The sequence below is a fragment of the Theropithecus gelada genome, chromosome 7b (genome assembly GCF_003255815.1).
Source record: "Theropithecus gelada isolate Dixy chromosome 7b, Tgel_1.0, whole genome shotgun sequence".
Taxonomy (NCBI): Eukaryota; Metazoa; Chordata; class Mammalia; order Primates; family Cercopithecidae; genus Theropithecus; species Theropithecus gelada.
Window position 1 is genome coordinate 107,058,427 of NC_037675.1, and position 6,000 is coordinate 107,064,426.

Below are 6,000 nucleotides of genomic sequence, written 5' to 3' on the forward strand. Positions count from 1 at the left end.
TCCATGTGGAAAAGGTCCCAGTACCACCTGTGGAAAAGACCTGCTCTCCCGCCACCCTGTGTGCCGCGTGGTACAGCCCTGGTGTCCATCTCCGTCTTGGGTGTTCCTTCTGTCCCTTTGGGAAGTCCACACAGTGTTCATGACCCCAGCCGCCTCTCAAGCTCCACGTGTGGCAGGGAGGGTGTGGTCCACTCTCGCCTGTGTCGGGAGCCCTGGAACTCTCCTCGACGCTTCATATTTCATAGACATCGTAGAATCCGTTTGTCCAATGTTAGGCAAAGAACTGTTGGGATTGTACTTGGGATGACATGGAATCCATAGATCCGTTGGAGAACTGAAGTCATTAGAATGTTAATGCTGGCTCTTCTGCCTTACAAACACACTTCTCCGTGGGTTAGGTGTTCATTAGTATTTTATAGTTTCCTGGATGTAGGTATTATACTTCTTTTGTTAGATTTGTTTCTCAGTATTTGGTCTTTTTGAAATATTGTAAGATATTGCCGGGCACGGTACCTCACACCTGTAATCCCAGCACTTTGGGAGGCCGAGGCGGGCGGATCATCTGAGGTCAGGAGATCGAGAACATCCTGGCTAACACGGTGAAACCCCGTCTCTACTAAAAAATACAAAAAAAACCTAGCCGGGCGAGGTGGCAGGCGCCTGTAGTCCCAGCTACTCGGGAGGCTGAGGCAGGAGAATGGCGTAAACCCGGCAGGCGGAGCTTGCAGTGAGCTGAGATCCGGCCACTGCACTCCAGCCTGGGTGACAGAGCGAGACTCCGCCTCAAAAAAAAAAAAAAAAAAAAACAAAAACCAAAAAATTTTATCTCTAGATTTCTTTTTTGATGAGACAGAGTCTCATTCCGTCGCCCAGGCTGAAGTGCAGTGGTGTGATCTCGGCTCAGTGCAACCTCCGCCTCCGCTTCCCAGGTTCAAGTGATTCTCATGCCTCAGCCTCCTGAGAAGCTGGGATTATAGGCGCCCACCACCATGCCCAGCAAAGTTTTGTAAATTTTGTATTTTTTTTGCTAGAGACAGGGTTTTACCATGTTGTCCCTAGGCTGGTCTCAAACTCTCAACCTCAAGTGATCCGCCCACCTCGGCCTCCCAAAGAGCCGCTGTGCCCAGCCTAGATCTTAAAAGACTTTTCTAAGTACATAATTATATCGCTTGCAAAAACTAATTGTACTTTAGGCTGGGCACAGTGGCTCACGCCTGTAATCCCAGCACTTTGGGAAGCCAAGGTGGGAGAATCGCTTGAGGCCAGGAGTTTGAGACCAGCCCAGACAACACTGCTAGACACCATATCTACAAAAAATTAAAAAATTAGCAGGGTGTGGTGGTGTGCATCTGTATTCCCAGCTACTCTGGAGGCTGAGGCAGGAGGATTGTCAGAGCCTGTAAGGTTGAGACTAATGAGCCAAGATCATGCCACTGCACTCCAGCTTGCACAGAGCAAGACCCTCTCTTTAAAAACAAACAAAAAAGACCAGTTGCGATGGCTCACACCTGTAGTCCCAGCACTTTGGGAGGCTGAGGCAGGTGGATCACCTGAGGTCAGGAGTTTGAGACCAGCCTGGCCAACATGGTGGAACGCCATCTCTACTAAAAATACAAAACAAAACAAAACAAAACAAAAAAATTAGCTGGGTGTGGTGATGGGTGCCTGTAATCTCACCTACTAGGGAGGCTGAGGCAGGAGAATCACTGGAACCCAGAAGGCAGAGGTTGCACTGAGCCGAGATCGTGCTGCTGTACTCCAGTCTGGGCAAAAGAGCGAGACTCTGTCTCAAAAAAACCAAACCAAACCAAAACAAAACAGACAAACAAACTAATGATAGTTTCATTTTAAACATCTCCAATTCTTTTTCTTTTCTTTTCTTTCTTTCTTTCTTTCTTTCTTTCTTTCTTTCTTTCTTTCTTTCTTTCTTTCTTTCTCTCTCTCCCTCCCTCCCTCCCTGCCTCTCACTCTCTCTCTTTCTTTCCTTCTTTTCTTCTTTCCTTCTTTCTTTCTTTTCTTTCTTTCTTTCTCTTTCTTGACAGAGTCTTGTTCTGTTGCCCAGGCTGGAATGCAGTGGCGTGATATTGGCTCACTGCACGCTCCGCCTCCCAGGTTCAAACCATTCTCCTGCCTCAGCCTGCCTAGTACCTGGGATTTCAGGCACACTCCACTACACCGGGCTAATTTTTTGTATTTTTAGTAGAGACGGGATTTCACCGTGTTAGCCAGGATGGTCTCGATCTCCTGACCTCGTGATCCGCCTGCCTCGGCCTCCCAAAGTGCTGGGATTACAAGCATGAGCCACCACGCCCAGCTTAAAATCTCCAATTTTTATTTCTTTTTCTTGCTTGCTGAATGAAGCACCCTGTTTTGCTGGTGTTTCTAGCAGGGGCTGAGCAGCTGAGGCAGCTGCAGTGTCTCTGTCCGCTTCTGGCTGGAAAAGAGCGTTTCTAGTTCTGCACTACGAAGACTGCTGTTAGTGAAGTAGATTCCTGTAGACGCACTTAATTAGATTAAAGAGAGCTCCCTTCCATTCTTCGTCTACTGAGAGCTGTTTAGGAAGTCATGAACAGCTATGGAATCTACTAAATTGCCTTTTTTTGCACCTATTGATATGATCATATTTTTTCTTTAATCTGTTAATGTGAAGACTTACATTTATTGATTTTAGAAAACCTTTTATTAAAAAATCATTTCAAATAAAAAATTACAGTAGTGACTGGGCACAGTGGCTTACGCCTGTAATCTTAGCACTTTGAGAGGCCGAGGCAGGTGGATCACTTGAGGTCAGGAGTTTCAGACCAACCTGACCAACATGGTGAAACCCTGCCTCTATTAAAAATACAAAAATTAGCCAGACATGGTGGTGGGTGCCTGTAATCCCAGCTACTCGGGAGCTGGAGGCTGAGGCAGGAGAATCACTTCAACCTGGGAGGCGAAGGTTGCAGTGAGCCGAGATTGCACCACTGCATTCTGGTCTGGGCGACAGAGCAAGACTCTGTCACAAAAACAAAGAAAGAAAAATAAAAAGGAAAAAAAAAAAACAAACCCAACGAAGATACTACAGTGGTACAATAACTCCTATATGTCTTCACACAGATTCTCCAATTGTTAACATTTCACCTTACCATTCTCTACAGACACACACACGATGGACATATGTACAATACATAGGAAATCTCTCTTCATTTCTGTTTGCGTACGTCTGCTCCTTTTGCACCATTTGAGAATTAAGTTGCAGACATGATGCCCCCACTACCCTCGACAGCTCAGAGAGCATTCCCGAAGGAAAAGGACTCCCTTCTGCGGAACCACAGTGCGACCTGCAAAATCGCGAAATGACGACTGATCCAGTGTCCCTGTCTCATCTGCAGATCCACAGACCCCACTCAGCTCCCTGTCCCTGTCCCAGTGCAGCCCTTCGTGGATCTGTGACCCCAACAGCTCACGTGTGCTTGTGATTGCGACTGGCCTTGGTGTCCTTCCAGCAGGAACAGCCCCCGTCTCCCCTCAGCGCTCACAAGCGCTCTGTGGAGCGCCTGGATGGGTCCTGCAGGATCACTGTGTGCTGCGCGGGCGCCTGAGGGAGCGGAGCTGTGTCGGCTTCAGGGCATCCACTCAGGAGGGTGCGGGTCTCCGGGCCCTGCTGATGGTGCCACCCACCTCTCTCCCTTGGTCAGAGTGGCAACTGATGGCTCCTCCACCTTGAGGTTAATGTAAAGCATGTTGCTAACTAAGGCATAATTCCTGAATATTGTGTGAGGGTGATGATGCCCCAACGCGATGTCAGTGTCCTGGTCCAATTCCCACGCTCGCCCTCCGCGGGGCGCCCCGAGACTCTCACCCAACTGGGTGTCCTGGCCTGATCCCACGCTCGCCCTCTGAGGGGCGCCCCGAGACTCCCACCCGACTGGGTGTCCTGGTCCTGATCCCGTGCTCGCCCTCTGAGGGGCGCCCCGAGACTCCCGCCCAACTAAGTGAGGACTGTGATGTGGCCCAAGGGCGGAGTCCACTTCTCTTCTGGACGCCTCAGCGAGCTGCTGCAGCTGCAGCTTCCCTCCCTCTGCTCATTTGTATCAGCTTGGACTCGTGGGTGCGTGGTTTACTCAGAGGGTTGCGATGCATTATTCTCATTATTTATGTGATGCTCACACAGTCCCTGAGGCAGCCAGTGCAGCCTTACAGCTGGCTCTGGTGACCTTGTAGTGTGTCCTGCCATTCTATCTTCTTCAATTTTCAAAGTAGTCCCAGCTACTTGAGAGGCTGAGGTGGGAGGATTGCTTAAGCCCAGGTGGTTGAGGCTGCAGTTGAGCTGAGACTGTGTCACTGCACTCCAGCCTGGGCAACAGAGTGAGACCCTGTCTCAAAAAAAAAAAAAAAAAGAGAGACATGGACAGAAGGGAGAGTCATGGACTCACCAAGATAGAGCAACAGAGAAGGTGGTGTGAAGTCAAGTGTAGGACAGGTTCTCCCCTGGAGCATTTGGAGGGAGTAGGGCCCTGCCAACACCTTGATTTTGGACTTCTGGCCTCCTCCAGAGTGGTGAGATAATAGACTTCTACTTTTGTTTTTGATGGAGTCTTACTCTGTCGCCAGGCTGGAGTGCAGTAGTGTGATCACTGCAACCTCCACCTCCTGGGTTCAAGTGATTCTCCTGCCTCAGCCTCCCACATAGCTGGGACTACAGGCATGCACCACCACGCCCAGCTAATTTTTTGTATTTTTAGTAGAAACGGGGTTTCACCGTGTTAGCCAGGATGATCTTGATCTCCTGACCTTGAGATCCACCCGCCTCAGCCTTCCAAAGTGCTGGGATTACAGGCGTGAGCCACCGCGACCGGCCTGATTTCTGCTGTTTTAAGCCACCGAGTTTGTGGCAATTTGTTCTGGCAGCCACAGGAAACGAATCTACCACCTTCCCCGCAACACTAGGAATGCTGGTCCGGAGCTGGGCCCTGCGAAAGGCCAGCACAGGGTGTGATTTTCCAGTGTTGTACCCGCAACACTAGGAATGCTGGTCCGGAGCTGGGCCCGGCGAAAGGCCAGCACAGGGTGTGATTTTCCAGTGTTGTACCAGCCTTGCCTCTTGGTTTAAACCCAGATACACACCGATCAGATGACCCTTTCGCAGGTTGCTGGATTCTATGTGTTGATGCTTTTGTCTGGGGTTTTGCCTCTACATTCATGAGTGAAATTGGCCTATAATTTCCATTTCTTGTTATGTTGGTGTCTGGTTTTGGTGTCAAAGTGAAGATGACTTCAAAAGATGAGTTGGGTATTGCTCTTTTATTTTTTTCATTTGTAAAAGAACTTTTCTTGGGGCTGGGCGTCATGGCTCATGCCTATAATCCTAGCACTTTGGGAGGCTGAGGCAGGTGGATCACTTGAGGTCAGGAGTTCGAAACCAGCCTGGCCAACATGGTGAAACCCTATCTCTACTAAACATACAATAAAATTAGCCAAGCATGGTGATGCATGCCTGTAGTACCAGCTACTCGGGAGGCTGAAGCAGGAGAATTGCTTGAACCTGGGAGATCGAGGGTGCCATGAGCCGAGATGGCGCCACTGCACTCCAGCCTGGGCGACAGAGAGACTCTGTCTCAAGCAAACAAACAAGCAAACCTTTTTTGGGGGGTAAAATTTGATCATTTTTTTCCTTAAGTGTCTGCAACAATTCGTTACTTATGCCCTCTGGCTTGGAGTTTTCTCCGTGGGAAAACTTTTATGAATGGATTCAACTTCTTTTATTATTCCAAGATGATTCCAGTTTTTTATTTCTTTTTAATAAGTTTTATTTTTATTTTATTTTTATTTTTTTGGAGATGGAGTCTCACTCTGTTGCTCAGGCCGGAGTGCAGTGGCATGATATTGGCTCACTGCAACCTCTGCCTCCCAGGTTCAAGCGATTCTTCTGCTCAGCCTCCCAAGTAGCTGGGACTACAGGCACCTACAACCACGCCCAGCTAATTTTTGTATTTTTAGTAGAGATGGGGTTTCACC